The following is a 578-nucleotide window of genomic DNA, read 5'->3' as shown; positions in this document are numbered from 1 at the left end:
TTCAATTTCTTGAAATGTCTGACCATTCAAGTATTTTTTTAATTAAACTTAAACCTCAAAAGAAAATCCAAGGTCTCGATTTTTTTTCTTTGATTGCTTGAGGAGAAAGATGATGTGTAGAAAAACAACTTATGAATTTCCCCGAAAAGATTTTGCATCCGGATTCTGCATCTTGGATTGGTTTTTATAACCGAATAAGTTTAAACAACAAATAATCCCCTTAAATGAAAACAGTGCTTGTATCGGGATTGTTCCGACAACCGAATTCCCTATAACGAGATGTCATTGTACCAAAGTTTAACAAGCTGAACTTCACGAAAGGCATGGCTTTGAGGTCAAATCGAAAAGCATTCACTGTATTTCCACTTGAATGTTTTATTTCATTAGGCTGTTCATTTGAATATCTATATTCTATATTGTCATTGAATTCTCTACAGTGTCAATGGGCTTAAGCAACCTGAAAAGATGAATCGTTCAAATTCTGCATGAATTCGATCATCAACTACGTTCAACTTGATTCACTAAGCATGACCAGAATATGTTTTTCATAGGAAAATGGGGGAGCTCCAGTCTTGTGC

This window comes from Tigriopus californicus, chromosome 11 (genome assembly GCF_007210705.1).
Source record: "Tigriopus californicus strain San Diego chromosome 11, Tcal_SD_v2.1, whole genome shotgun sequence".
Taxonomy (NCBI): domain Eukaryota; kingdom Metazoa; phylum Arthropoda; class Copepoda; order Harpacticoida; family Harpacticidae; genus Tigriopus; species Tigriopus californicus.
This window is presented reverse-complemented; position numbering follows the sequence as displayed.